The following is a 15,529-nucleotide window of genomic DNA, read 5'->3' on the forward strand; positions in this document are numbered from 1 at the left end:
AATATAGTCCAGCAGGCCCACCTAGTAGACCCCTATGGGTCTCATCATACCAGTAAGACGTACACTTACCATAAGAGTGGTAATGCCAGCAGGATAGACTGGGTGTATATAAAGAGGGAGGTGAGATGTTCTCAGTACAGAATCAGCCCCCTGGAATATTCGGACCATTGTATGGTGAGTGTGACGCTGGATCTGGCCCAAGCTGTGGTCTGTGGAAAGGGGTACTGGAAGGTGAACAGCTCTGTAGTCCAAGATCCTCGGTTCAGAGAGGCCTTCACCACATTCTATAATGAAAGTAGGACCACCCAGTGTATGTGTGATGACACAGCTGAGTGGTGGGAGATCATGAAGAGTGACATCAAGCAGTTTATTATACGAGCAGCCAGGAGACGTAGTAATATGGATTATATGAGATACACAGCCCTGAGACTGCACCTCAGCCGGCTATACAGCAGGATGAATGGTGGTGAGGAGGTGGACGGACAGAGCGTCAGCCATATAAAGCAGCGGATAAGGGAGCTGCAGTACGATCGCCTCTAGTCTCTCAAGGCGGAGGGACAGTTTGATAGTTGGGGTGTCCATAACCCAGATCCCTTTATTGCTTGTAAGAACAGGGTCAGTAAGAAGCTGATCACTGGCTTGTTAGATGAGAATGGGGTGGAGCAGTCAGAGCCGGAGAAAGTCCACAGGATCATTGGTGATTATTATAGAGATCTGTATAAAGGGGCTCCTATTGATAAGGATGACATTAAAGCCTATCTGAAGGGGGTGTCCCTACCAACGTTAGACCTGGTGCAGGCAGATAGTATGGGCGATCCCATAACTGAGGATGAGGTGAAGAGGAGCATTGACTCCTTAAAGGCCAACAAGAGCCCAGGACTGGACGGCCTGACCAGCGAGTTTTACAAAGAGTTCAGGGACTTGTTGGCTCCGGACCTGGTGCAGGTCTATAATGATTGCCTCTCTGCAGGGAAGCTCCTACAGTCCCAGTATAGCTCTGTTCTGGTTCTCTTAGCAAAGAAGGGAAATCTAAAAGATGTAAAGAACTGGCGTCCACTGTCTTTGCTAAACACTGACTATAAAATCCTGGCCAAGATCTTGTATTATCGGCTGAGTGAGGTGGCGGGTGAGCTGATCATCGCCAACCAGATGTGTGGTGTGAAGGGTCGGACGATAGAGGACTCATTGCTGCTGGTGAGAGAAGCTATGATGTACATTAAGCAGCACAATGTGGGGGCGTATATTGTGGGCTTAGACCAGTGTAAAGCCTTTGATAGAGTCCATCATGACTACCTGTACCAGGTGTTGTTACACTATGGCCTCCCGGTGCGGTTTGTGCAGTGGCTGCAGGTTGTGTATAAGGAGGCTGTAAGCCTGCCGCTGATTAATGGTCACTTGGCCGAGCCCTTCAGGATCATGTCAGGGGTGAGGCAGGGCTGTCCTCTCAGCCCATTGTTGTATGTCTTTAGTCTGGATCCTTTCCTCAGAAAAGTGCAGGATCATAGAGGTTTCACAGGGCTGAGGTGTTGCCTGCAGAGTAGAGTGGAGGATGTAAAGTTCTGCGCCTATGCTGATGACGTGTCGGTGGTGGTGTCGTCTAGAGATGACTGTGCGGCGCTACAGCAGGAGATGACAGCCTTCTCCAATGTGTCTAACTCCTCTGTGAACATGGAGAAGAGCGAGGCGTTGTGGTTGGGGGGTGACAGTGATGTCTTCTCTGTGCCCTTCAGAACAGTTCAGGGTCAGATAAAGATTTTGGGAGTAGTGTTTGGAGCTGTAGATGATGGGAAGGTGAACTGGGAGGAGAAGCTGGTGGTGTGTGAGCAGAAGGTGCAGAGCTGGAGACACTGGAAGCTGACGTATCTGGAGAAGGTCCGCCTGCTGAAGACCTTCCTGCTCCCGCTCTTCCTCTATATCAGTGTGGTGTTCCCTGTGCCCGATGCGTTACTCCCCAGACTTACCAATGTCTTCTTTCACTTCTTGTGGGGTAACAGAGTGAATGTGGTCAGGAGAAACATTGTCTGTCTCCCCCATAAGGAGGGTGGTCTCTCCATGCTCTGTCCTGAGCTCTTCTTTAATCTCATGTTTCTTATGAAGAATTTCTCTTTTTGTAAGAATTCAGAGAAGACGCCATGGTCTTGTTTGTTTAAGAGCCAGATCCAGCAGTTTGTGTCCGTGTGGTCGGTAGGGGACCCCATCAAGAGAATCTCAGGTCGACTAAAGAATAATGTTTCTTGGTATGGTGTCCATGTAATAAGTAAGGTTATTAGATGGAGGATCCTGTATGAGGACGTCAGGCAGCTCAGTAGGAAGGAGTTGTATAAGAACGTGCTGTCATCTCACTTTAGTGTCCATGTTCAATTGAGGGGCGCCCCAAGTCTAGATGTAAAACAGGCTGCAAAAAATGTACTAGATCCCAGAGTTCCCCCTCATATGAGAGGTGTGGCGTGGCTGGGGCTCCATGGTAAGATGTACGTCAGAGATAACCTAAAGTGCAGGAATGTATCAGACAGATCCTGTCCTAGAGAAGAGTGCCCCCATATACAGGAGACCATTGAGCATCTGCTTCTAGAGTGTCCTTTTAGTATGCAGGTATGGGAGTGTGTGTCCTTGTCCCTAAAGTTACCGCACCTGGTGGGACAGTCGTATGGTCAACTGCTGTACGGAGACATCCAGCCTGAGCTCAGGGCGTATATCCGAAGCTCACTATATGTAATAAATGTGGTGACCATCTATCATCTGTGGTGCGCACGGTGCTGCCTGCTCATCAATAAGGAGGTCCTGTCCTGTGATAGTGTCAGGTATAAGATCCTGGAAAGTCTCAAGTCAGTGTATAAGAAGGACATAAAGATTAACTCAGGTAATGTGAACTGGAGGAACATTCATGTGGCGGGATTTATCAATGTTATCTAATATTATTGTGTAAGTGATGTAACAACACAGCATTTATTTTCTTTAATATTTATTATTTTGTGATTTTAATGTAATTATTCTGTAATATTTGGTTGTCAGTTTTAAATAAAAAGATCATTATAGTAGTTATATTCTTGTACACAGGAGCTGTATTATAGTAGTTATATTCTTGTACATAGGAGCAGTATTATAGTAGTTATATTCTTGTACATAGGAGCAGTATTATAGTAGCTATATTCTTGTACATAGGAGCAGTATTATAGTAGTTATATTCTTGTACATAGGAGCAGTATTATAGTAGTTATATTCTTGTACATAGGAGCAGTATTATAGTAGCTATATTCTTGTACATAGGGGCAGTATTATAGTAGTTATATTCTTGTACATAGGAGCAGTATTATAGTAGCTATATTCTTGTACATAGGAGCAGTATTATAGTAGTTATATTCTTGTACATAGGAGCAGTATTATAGTAGTTATATTCTTGTACATAGGAGCAGTATTATAGTAGTTATATTCTTGTACATAGGAGCAGTATTATAGTAGTTATATTCTTGTACATAGGAGCAGTATTATAGTAGTTATATTCTTGTACATAGAGGCAGTATTATAGTAGTTATATTCTTGTACATAGAGGCAGTATTATAGTAGTTATATTCTTGTACATAGGAGCAGTATTATAGTAGTTATATTCTTGTACATAGAGGCAGTATTATAGTAGTTATATTCTTGTACATAGAGGCAGTATTATAGTAGTTATATTCTTGTACATAGAGGCAGTATTATAGTAGTTATATTCTTGTACATAGGGGGCAGTATTATAGTAGTTATATTCTTGTACATAGAGGCAGTATTATAGTAGTTATATTCTTGTACATAGAGGCAGTATTATAGTAGTTATATTCTTGTACATAGGGGGCAGTATTATAGTAGTTATATTCTTGTACATAGAGGCAGTATTATAGTAGTTATATTCTTGTACATAGAGGCAGTATTATAGTAGTTATATTCTTGTACATAGAGGCAGTATTATAGTAGTTATATTCTTGTACATAGGGGGCAGTATTATAGTAGTTATATTCTTGTACATAGGAGCAGTATTATAGTAGTTATATTCTTGTACATAGGAGCAGTATTATAGTAGTTATATTCTTGTACATAGGAGCAGTATTATAGTAGTTATATTCTTGTACATAGGAGCAGTATTATAGTAGTTATATTCTTGTACATAGGAGCAGTATTATAGTAGTTATATTCTTGTACATAGGAGGCAGTATTATAGTAGTTATATTCTTGTACATAGGAGCAGTATTATAGTAGTTATATTCTTGTACATAGGGGCAGTATTATAGTAGTTATATTCTTGTACATAGGGGACAGTATTATAGTAGTTATATTCTTGCACATAGAGGCAGTATTATAGTAGTTATATTCTTGTACATAGGGGGCAGTAATATAGTAGTTATATTCTTGTACATAGGAGCATTATTATAGTAGTTATATTCTTGTACATAGAGAGCAGTATTATAGTAGTTATATTCTTGTACATAGGGGGTAGTATTATAGTAGTTATATTCTTGTACATAGGAGCAGTATTATAGTAGTTATATTCTTGTATATAGGGGGCAGTATTATAGTAGTTATATTATTGTACACAGGGGCAGTATTATAGTAGTTATATTCTTGTACATAGGAACAGTATTATAGTAGTTATATTCTTGTACATAGGGGCAGTATTATAGTAGTTATATTCTTGTATATAGGGGGCAGTATTATAGTAGTTATATTCTAGCCTAATGGGATTAACTGGAGTTGCATTTATGACATGGATTTTTACACTGTCTGTTGTCCTCTTCTCTCCTAGAAACACTCACCTGTAAAATTAAAAAAAATACCAGATCAATGGTCAAGGAGAAATATTTTCTAGCCCAATCTACACCCTCACCATCTAGAAAATACTTAAATGTTTTTTATGATGTTTTTAAATGTGTTTGCTGTTTTCTACCCTTAGCCAGCTTATATTAAGTATTATATCCTTCCTGTATGTGTTAAATATCTGTGACATCAAAGTCTCAGTGTGTACCTTCAGCCCGTTCCTCACTTCTCTGCATTCTGCGCTACATTGTAACAAAATATATATTGTTCCAATTGCATTCAATGGCCGACCGCCCAATAATAATATACAGGTTGGTGGATTCTTGAGTGGAATTCATTTTCTAAAGTGCTGGAGATATACTTTAAAGTAGCTCCTTAGTAATCTGGAGCAGCTTTGAAAACCACTTCTGATTTATCAGCCTTGGAAATGAAAAGGATGTTCTTTTTAACTCCCATAAGTGTTTAGTTCTAGATGAAAAAGATGGGAAAAAATGTTCTTTCTTGGATTTTTTTTTCATATTTTTCTCGCACTCAACAATTTTCTGTGTGCTGGGCTTTTACGAATAGTTATCAGATGTAATTCTGTTAGAAAATAGAAAGGAGTAAAATATTGATTATTTCAAGGTTAGATGTGTTTTTACGTACTGTTTTGATTAATTTCTTAATACATTATATCAGCAGTCACAGTTGCATCTTGCTGGGCTCCAAACCTCCTGGAGAGATGAAGTGCTTAATGATAAAGTCCTGTCCACCTGCAGTCACCACTAGAGGGAGCTAATAATAATAATAATTATTAAACAACTGTATACAGTAAACTCCTAAGCTCCCCCTAGTGGGCTTTGCAGGTAGAAAGAGTTTTAATTTTTAACCCCTCAAATTTACATTTTATGGCTTTGTTTTTTTCCTCCTCTTATTCAAAAAGGCATAACATTTTTATTCTTCCATTGACATAGCCATAAGACAGCTGTGTTTTTTTACGGGATGAGTTGTAGTTTTGAAAAAAAAAGTATTGATTTTACCATAAAATGTACTGAAAATGGTAAAAGAAAATAAAAATGTGATGAATTGATGAAAAAAATTAAATTCTGACATTGTTTTGGAATTTTGTTTTTTTTATGGTGTTTATTGTACAGTAAAACTGACCTGGTAACATGATTCTTCATGTCATTACAAATACAATAATATCAAACTTTTTTTTTTAAGTGGTGAAAAAAAATTCACAGGTTTGAAGAAAAGAAAAAAAACACCAAATTTTGGTTTGTGAAGCCATTTTCCAAGAACTGTAGCGTTTTTATTTTTCCATGGATGGGAAGTTTTTTCTGCTTGCTTTCTGCAAGGAGAATGTTTTTATTGTTTCAATGTTTTCAGTGATATGATTCTCAGGTAAGTACAACGTGTCAATAGTTTTTTATTATATTTTTTTTAAAACAGTTGTGGTAGCAACTGAAAAATGCAATTCTGCCACTTTATTTCTTTTTTATTAGTATGAGTTAATTACATTTATATTTTGATAGAGCTGACTTTTAAGCACTTGACGATACCAGATATGTTTTTTTATATATATTATTAATGAGGAAAAAGGGGAGGGGGTGATTCTATTTTTTTTTCATTATTATTATTTATTTATTTAATTATTATCTAGTTATTATTTTTTCTTTATATATATATATATATATATATATATATATATACAGTACAGACCAAAAGTTTGGACACACCTTCTCATTTAAAGATTTTTCTGTATTTTCATGACTATGAAAATTGTACATTCACACTGAAGGCATCAAAACTATGAATTAACACATGTGGAATTATATACTTAACAAAAAAGTGTGAAACAACTGAAAATATGTCTTATATTCTAGGTTCTTCAAAGTAGCCACCTTTTGCTTTGATGACTGCTTTGCACACTCTTGGCATTCTCTTGATGAGCTTCAAGAGGTAGTCACCGGAAATGGTTTTCACTTCACAGGTGTGCCCTGTCAGGTTTAATAAGTGGGATTTCTTGCCTTATAAATGGGGTTGGGACCATCAGTTGTGTTGTGCAGAAGTCTGGTGGATACACAGCTGATAGTCCTACTGAATAGACTGTTAGCTGCCTTTTTCTTGCCATAATACAAATTCGAAGTAAAGAAAACCTGAATAGGAAATCTAGCGCCTTCCAAAAAATGACGCCAATGTTCAGACGTGAGTTTAATAGCCAGTAACTCCCGATTTCCAACATCATAATTCAGTTCGGTTTCCGAAAATTTTTTCGAAAAGAAGGCACAAGGATGTACTCCATCCCTGTTCTCCTGAGACAAAACTGCTCCGACCCCCACCGATGAAGCATCGACCTCGACCAAAAAAGGCTTGGTCTCATCAGGCTGCATTAGAACTGTCGTGTGTGTGCCCATTCTTCCTCCGACCCGGCTGGGTCCCCTCTGTCCTGCATCCCTTCTCCTACGCTGCCCTGAGGCCCCGCTCCACCTGTGGGGAGCCGCACCATCTAAGCTGCCTGATCACCGGCCTCAGAGGACTCACCAGACACCACGGGTGGCGTCACAATCTTTCCCCTTTCCCATACACCTTTCCCACCATTCCTTCTTTCTTTTAAAGAGTGACCCCAGGGTACGGGCCCGGGAGCCGGCCACCCCGGAGTCCCCCAAAACCAAACAGCAAGGCCCGGGCGCCGAGTCCCCATCCCTTGGGCGCGTCATTAGCAGAAATAAACACTTGAAGTAGATCACTCTCTCTGTAATGACTCTATATAATATAGGAGTTTCACTTTTTGTATTGAAGTAAATTAACTTTTTGATGATATTCTAATTTTGTGAGAAGCACCTGTACATAGGACTTCTAGGGATTTGCAGATAAGAGTCAAGAACATGTGAGGGACATTGGTGCAGATTAAAGACAGTGCCGCGTCATTTTAAAATGTTTCATGACAGTAACCCTAAAACTTTCATGGTTCGCTGCATCGATGTCATCCATGGTGGTATACAAGGTGGTAATATTAAAAAAAAATTGGCACAAAGAGAGATGAAGTGGGTTGTAGAGCTGGGAACCATGGACCCCACTGGTTTGTACGAATCCTTGAGTTTCACCTCTTTTCTTTAAATATATAGCATTTATGGTATTTTTAATTGGTTTCATCATTAGTAATATTTGTTTTTGTTTTCCCCTTTCTTGTCATTTGGTCTTTCCTTCTACAACTAACATATTATCTTATTCTGTGTCATACCAACCTAAGTCTTCAACCGATTGTGGACACTGAACAAAATTGAAACGTATGGATGGGAACGCAATTCATTATGCAATCATTAATCTTGGAATACTATATTGTATTATCATAATATGTTAACTGTCATAATTGCCGCATGGTTATGTGTTAGGTATTATTCTTGGCTTACAGTGCTTTTCTAGCTATGTTTCTAGCAGTAACATATTGAATGCAAAACGCGCGTTGGGGTTGCTTTATCCTTCTATGACCAATATCTCACCAACCTGGGTAAGGGTGCAATATTTGTATGAACTATCTAGTAATGCACAGGCACTTTAGGTAAAACTACTATATAACTGCACTGTACGTCTACTATGACAACATATCTGTGCTAGCTCTATTAGCTACAAGGTACCCTTGTCTTTTTGTGGTAGGATGTATATCCCATATCTGCACTATTGCCTGTGATGTATTACTGGTCACTAGGGATTGTGGGATATAATTGAATATTTGTGGATATTGATAACTATGTACCTGATGAATCTATTGCTACTTAATAATAAATTGTGCATAAAACTTATTTGAACTCTGTCTTAATATTAACTGAGTAGTAACTGTACACATATAAAACTTAGTATCTGTGTATTTGAGGGAAGGTAGCATCATAATTTCCCATCTAGAAGGGGGTTAATGAACAAATATTGCCGATAAGTAATAATAATATAATAGTTAATCACACAGAAATAATGATGGTAATTAGTGATAGGCGAGCACTAAAATGCTCGGGTACTCGTTGCTCAGGTCCAGCACATTGGAATACTCAGGTGCTCGACCCAAGCAACGAGCCCAATGTAACTCTATGGGAAACTCAAGCATTTTTCAGGCGGTTCCCCCCGGCGGTCTGCAGAGGGCCTAAAAATTGCCCAAATCGACGGGAACAGTGCTCAAATGACATGGGAACAGCATGGGGAAGACCCCTGGAAGCATTTCTGACTCTCAGTTCTCTGCTGTGAACAGCGTTGTTCATTGTCAGAGTATTACGCCACTTTTACGGTCTCACAACAAAACATATAAAAATTGAAACCAAAATGGATTTTCCTGGGAAATATGTTAAGGAACATCCTTTCCAGGGTAATGACTTGTATATAAGGCAAAATAAATAACCAAAAACAAAAATACTCCTCCACACCTTGGGCTATGTTCACACGTAGCATTTCTGATGCTTTTTGCACTTTTGCATTGCTTTCAACCAAGACAAATGCATTCACTGGGAAATGTCATTTTAACATTTTACAACCTTATCTGGCCATGTGGTGTGTGACACATCATCAGACACATCCTGTTTCATTTATGAAGGAGGGACTCTGAAAGTCACAAAGCCTATTTTTATAGGGCCATCAGGCGGCCCTTACTATTCTTAAACGGCCAGCATTCGGCCCTTGCCATTGTTAGAGAGCCATCAGCCGGCTATGCTTTGTTTTTCCCATTATTAACAAGTGGGTCTCCTATACTGTTATTGCATATGCAGTGACTGCAAGGGCTGCCATAAATTTGGAGGAACTCCAATGCCCCTTGCAAGAGACGTAGAGGTCAGAGAGCCTCCATAAAACAATGTTCCCATTATTAGGAAGTGGGTCTACCATAGTGTTTGCCTATGCAGTGAAGCAATGGCTGCCAAAAATTTGGAGGAACTCCAATGCCCCTTGCAAGAGACGTAGAGGTCAGAGAGCCTCCTTAATACAATGATCCCATTTTTAGGAAGTGGGTCTACCATAGTGTTTGCCTATGCAGTGAAGCAACGGCTGCCAAAAATTTGGAGCCACTCCAATGCCCCTTGCAAGAGACGTAGCCTCCTCAAAACAATGCTCCCATATTAGGAAGTGGGTCTACCTTAGTGTTTGCCTATGCAGTGAAGCAACGGCTGCAAAAAAATTTGGAGGATCCCCAATGCCCCTTTCAAGACACGTAGAGGAGGCGATATGGTGGTGAATGATATGGTGATGGAGGATGGGGAGAAGGAGGAGGACAAGAGCAAATAGAAAAAATCAGGAAGCATATACCCATGTGTAGGTGTGAAGAGTGGCATGGGAATAGATCTCCGAAAATCTAATAAAGTTTATGTTACGCTGCTATCATTTGGTGGTGTTGAGAAGTCTGGCCCAATCCAGCCCTTGTTCATTTTTATAAGAATCAGCCTGTCAGCATTTTCAGTTGACAGGCGGATGCGCTTATCAGTTATAATTCCACCAGCGGCACTAAAAACCCACTCTGACAAAACGCTAGTGGCAGGGCAGGCCAGGACCTCCAAGGCGTAGAGAGCCAGTTCATGCCACGTGTCCAGCTTGGATACCCAATAATTATAAGGCACAGAGGAATCACGGAGGACGTTGGTGCGGTCGGCAAGGTACTCCCTCACCATCTTCCTAAACTTTGCACTCCTTGTGAGAGTACCCTGCACCTCAGGGCCTGTAAGATGGGAGGGTCTGAGAAAACTGTCCCAGAACTTTGAGAGTGTTCCCCTGCCTCTGCTGGATTAGAGTTGTGTCTCTCTCGCCTGTACTCATTGGTTGTCCAACGAACTGTGACCTCCACCGCTAGTGTTTTCAGATGGGAATTTTTTTTAATAATTTCGCAACAAGGGCCTTCTGGTACTGCCCCATTTTAGTAGACCTGTCCGCCTCGGGAATAAGAGATAGAAAGTTCTCCTTGTAGCGTGGTTCTAGAAGTGTCACCAACTTGTAATGACTGTCACTCTAAATATGGAGAACACGAGGGTCACGGGAAAGGCAGCGTAACATAAGCTCAGCCATGCATGCCAGACTGCTAACAGGCTAGACTTCCGTGTCCTCACCAAGAGTACAACTGACCATGCTCTCCTCCTCCTCCTCCTTGTCCTCAGGCCATCCATGCTGAACAGACGGTATGACAGTTGTGCAGGTAGTACCGTCTATAGTTCACTACATCCACATTGGGATGAGATGAGGCTGGGCTGTGTGTAATCACCCTGTATGGTTCCTTCTCCATCGCATCGTGCTCCGCCTGCAATGCATCCTCTTTGAACAGAGAACGTTTCAGAAGACAGAGAAGCAGGATGGTGACGCTATTAATGGCATCATTGCCGCTCAACCTTCTTGGTGGAGTCATCAAAGTTTTGGAGGATGGTACATATGTCTGACATCCATGTCCACTCCTGAGGTCTTATGTGTGGAGTCTGAACTGAATACCGACTGCCTTGTTGATGCTGGTAGTCAACAGCCCTCTTCTGCTCACAAATCCTTCCCAATATCTGCAATGCAGAGTTCCAACACGTGGGGACATCACACACCAGTCGGTGAGCCGGAAGCTGCAAACCCTGCTGAAACATGGCAAGGGGGGCAGAAGCTGTAGGTGACTCTCTAAAATGGGCACACAGGCGGCGTACTTTGTCAAGCAGATCCGGCAGCTCCAGGTAGGTTTTGATAAACTACTGAACCACGAGGTTAAGCACATGGGCCAAGCATGGTACGTGTGTGAGCTCACCTCGCCTAAGAGCCGCCACCAGGTTCCAGCCATTGTCACACATGACCATGCCTGGCTGTAGGTTCATCGGTGTCAGCCATAGATCTGCCTGCTATCTCAGAGCTGTCCACAACTCTTCAGCGTTGTGTGGTTTGTCACCTAAGCATATTAGCTTCAGCACAGCCTGTTGCCGCTTGGCAGAGGCAGTGATGCACTGATTCCAGCTTGGAACTGATGTGGTCATTTTGGAGATGGAGGCTGAAGAGGAGGAGGAGGTGCAGAAGCTGTAGAATGTGGGGGCAACTCTGATTGACCCAGAGCTCGAAATCCTCGGCGTCGGGAGGACGTGTTCCATCCCAAGGTCCAACTGGGTCCCGGCTTCCACTATGTTAACCCAGTGTGCCGTCAGCGAAATGTACCGTCCCTGCCCACAAGCACTTGTCCACGTGTCCGTGGTTAGGTGGACTTTCCCAGTAACTGCGTTGTTGAGGGCACGACTAATGTTGTGGGACACGTGCTTGTGTAATATGGGGACGGCACACTGGGAGAAATAGTGGCGGCTGGGGACCGAGTACCGAGGGAGGGCCGCCGTCATCAGGTTGCGGAAAGCTTCTGTCTCTACGAGCCTAAAAGGCAACATTTCGAGCGCAAACAGTCGCGAAATGTGTGAATTTAGTAGTATGGCCTGTGGGGGCGTTGGCTGCGTATTTGCGCTTGCGTTCCAAGGACTGGGGTAGGGCCAACTGAATGCTGCGCTGGGACAAGGACGTAGATGTGCTTCTGATGGTGCTAGTTGAGAGTGTGCAATGACAGGTGCAGGGCAGGAGGCATCTTCGCATGCGCCATGGACAGAGGATTGGCTTGGACGCACAACAGCGGAAGAAGCAGTGGTGCCACCCACAGACAATGTTCCTGGACCCTGGGGTTCGGCCCACTTAGTCGGGTGCTTTGCTGCCATGTACCTGATCATGCTGGTGGTGGTCAGGCTAGTAGTTTTGCTACCCCTGCTGATGCTGGCCTGGCAGGTGGTGCAAATGGACTTTTTGGGGTTATCGGCACAGTCTTTAAAAAACAACCAGACTCGGGAAGACCTAACAGTTGTACTGGCAACTTCCGTCGCGTTGATGTTACGGGGAACGGTTGCCTGCCTTCTGTCTGTGGCCACCACATTGCTTCTTCCTGCCTATTGTGGTGCTATGCCTCCCTCCCCCTGTGTGCTGCTGTATGTCCTCCTGCCAGGTTGGGTCAGTTACTATATCATCCACCACCTCGTCTTCTACTTCCGCACCCTGGTCCTCCTCCTGACTTTCTGGCAATTGTGTCTCATTATCGTCCACCTCTTGTGACAGTTTCCCACCTTCGTGTGACCGTGGCTGCTCAAATATTTGGGCATCGCTAAATGGAAAAGTGAACAGCTCTTCGGGTTGTCCAAGTGTGGGATCAGTTGTCTCCGGGCACTCGGCATGGTGGGAGGAAGGAGGTTCAGAGTGAGGAATATGCAGTCCAGACTCATGGCTACTGAGACTTGACCGTGTGGAAGACAGGGTGGTGGTGGTGGCTAAGTGACTGGAAGCATTATCTGCTGTCCAACCAATAACCTTTTCACACTGCTCTGTGTTCAATAGTGGTGTTCTGCGGTCCCCTATTAATTGGGACAGGAAAGTCGAGCGAGAAGATATGGGTGTTTGTTGTAGCACAATTTCAGCTTACCCACGACCTCGGCCTCTGAATGCACCATCATCACCATCACTTCCCCGTCCCTTGTCACGTGCCTTGCCCATTTTACATGGAGGATAATATTTTCCACGTTCACTACAAATGGCTGTATTTGAACAGCAGTGATATGTGATACGTGTGACAGAAAACACAGTTTTAAATAGCTGGCCTGTAGGTAACTATTTTTAACAGCGACCTCGTGTCAATAACTTCACTGACACACTGCAACAAAATTTCATTGGAGGCCAGAAATGGCAATATTTTCAGCACAATTATATGTGATCCGTGTGACGGACAAACCACAGTTTTAAATACCTGGATTTTTAGCGCTGTAATATGGAAAGGACCTGGCTGTATTCTGCAGTGCCAACCAGCAAATGGAGCAGAAAAACTGTGTTCTCTGGATTGCTTTTTAAGCAAATAATCAGGATTAAGATCCAAAAAAAAAATTATTCCTGGCCCTTGTTATCTGGGGCTATTTCTAGAAATATCTAACAGCAGCAGACAGAACTGGAATGGACCCTCTTGCTATGTGCACTGCAGTCTGCTATATACCCTGCCTGCCTGACTAGCACTGATATTTCTGCAGATGGATTAGTCCTCAGAAGGACTGTTTGTTGAGATGGATATGTGTCTCTAATATAGTCTGGTATACCTACACTAACTAAGAAACAAGCAAATCTCTCCCTAGCTCAGCAGCAGCTCTCCCTACACTGTCTGATTCCGGAGTGACTGTGACGAGCATGGCGGCGCCAGGTCTGATATAGACCTGATGACGCTGTGCGGGCAGCCAATCACTGTAATGCCACAACCAACATGGCTGCGGCATTACAGTGAGTGGCAGACAATCCCTGCATATTCATTGGCTCTGTAAAGAGCGCCAAACATGCAGGGAGGGGACCCGAGCTCCCGCCGAGCAACCCCGGAAATACTCGGCAAGCGCCGAGCATCTCGAGCAGTGAGATGCTCGGGCGAGTACCGAGCAGTAGCTCGCTCATCACTAATGGTAATGATAACGATGATGATAAATATTCTATAAAAGAATAAAAGAACTCAAATATCTAAATAGCTACATGGGGCCAGTCCCTAATAATCCAGAACCCCCAACGCTCCATAGCAAGTTCTGTCATTTGCTCCGCTTTTTTTCATGCCTTGTGCCTCGAGCCTTTATACAATCGACTTGAAACTGGCGGCTAAAAATTACAACTTTGCAATTATAAAACCTGCCAAAGCGAAACGGACATAAAAAGGAAAAAGAAAATGGGAAGGGGGGTAAAATAAAGGGAAAAAAAAACCAGTCGCACTGATTCCTGGCTGTGTACCTCCATTAATGTGATCAGAATTAAACTGCGGGATAATGTGGGAGAGATCTCATTAAGATAATGAAATGAAGATTATGAAAGTTGTAACTCAGTGTCTATAGAATTTTAATATACGGAATTAATAAAATGGTTGAAATTAATAAAAGAAGAAGAAGAAAAAACACAGAAAGAAATCCTTTTTTAATTACTCGCATTGTGTGCAATAGTCCATCTAGTCCTGCTGAGTGTCCTCCGAAAACACTGGCGATGGCTTTCTAGAGTAATGAGATTAACTGTGCGTGTGACAGCGGACATGGCGGTAAGTCCAAGAAGAGCCAAGCCTTATATCTGTGTGTCCTCTATAGAGCGGCAGGTATGTGATGACCTCAGCTCTGCTGCATCTGAAAAACTCAACCCTGCTACATTTATCCGTATAATTCTAGAATACGTGGAAACTAAACTTCTGTACTGCTGATGCTGCACCTATACTTCTATAGATAGATAGATCGATAATAGATAGATGATAAATAGATAATAGATAGGTAGATGATAAATAGATAATAGCTATATGATACAGTTATATGAAAAAGTTTGGGCACCCCTATTAATCTTAAGCTTAATGTTTTATAAAAATTGGTGTTTTTGCAACAGCTATTTCTGTTTGATATATGTAATAACTGTTGGACACAGTAATGTTTCTGCCTTGAAATGAGGTTTATTGTACTAACAGAAAATGTGCAATCTGCATTCAAACAAAATTTGACAGGTGCATAAGTATGGGCACCTAACCAGAAAAGTGACAATAATATTTAGTAGATCCTCCTTTTGCAAAAATAACAGCCTCTAGTCGCTTCCTGTAGCTTTTAATGATTTCCTGGATCCTGGATGAAGGTATTTTTGACCATTCCTCTTTACAAAACAATTACAGTTCAGTTAAGTTTGATGGTCGCCGAGCATGGACAGCCCTCTTCAAATGATCCCACAGATGTTCAATGATATTCAGGTCTGGGGACTGGGATGGCCA

At 42.2% G+C, this 15,529-nt stretch overlaps 1 long non-coding RNA gene across 1 annotated transcript in view; it reads right to left on the reverse strand.

Annotated features, from left to right (window-relative positions):
- Positions 1-4,609: 4,609 nt before the first annotated feature.
- LOC141264900 (uncharacterized) overlaps positions 4,610-15,529 on the reverse strand; it is a 70,765-nt gene continuing 59,845 nt past the window's right edge. Inside the window, exon 2 of the long non-coding RNA XR_012320021.1 lies at positions 4,610-5,370. This is a non-coding gene — a long non-coding RNA (uncharacterized lncRNA). The remainder of the gene's footprint in view (positions 5,371-15,529) is intronic.

Source organism: Phyllobates terribilis, unplaced genomic scaffold, assembly GCF_046119375.1.
Source record: "Phyllobates terribilis strain yellow unplaced genomic scaffold, ASM4611937v1 Scaffold_4__5_contigs__length_816908805, whole genome shotgun sequence".
Taxonomy (NCBI): Eukaryota; Metazoa; Chordata; class Amphibia; order Anura; family Dendrobatidae; genus Phyllobates; species Phyllobates terribilis.